Here is a 411-nt window from a genome sequence, read left to right on the forward strand (position 1 = left end):
TTCTGGTGGTCCCATCCCAAGTCTGGGACCCCAAGATGGTGAGCAGGTTTTGAGCATAGTGGGAATGGGGTGGAAAAACAGGAGGAAAGAGTTGTTAGGGGGAAGGAAAAGGGGAAAAAGGAAGAATTTGGTGAGAAAAGGAAAAAGACACTGGGTAAGGTAAATGTGCTGGAGACCAAGAGACAGGGAATGAAAATATCAGCAGTGAAGGTGAAGGTCCAGATCAAAGAAGACCTGGAAGTCTAGAGCACAAAAGAAAAGGGAGGAAAATAAACCAAGGCCAGCAATTAACAAAGTATAAAGAAAGTATAAAGAAATAATATATGTTATATATAAAAGAATGTAGGAAGACAAGGTGAGGATGCAGCAGAGCATCGAGCATGAGAGGGGACACAGGGCAGCACGACAGAT

Source organism: Ammospiza caudacuta, chromosome 9 (genome assembly GCF_027887145.1).
Source record: "Ammospiza caudacuta isolate bAmmCau1 chromosome 9, bAmmCau1.pri, whole genome shotgun sequence".
Classification (NCBI taxonomy): Eukaryota; Metazoa; Chordata; class Aves; order Passeriformes; family Passerellidae; genus Ammospiza; species Ammospiza caudacuta.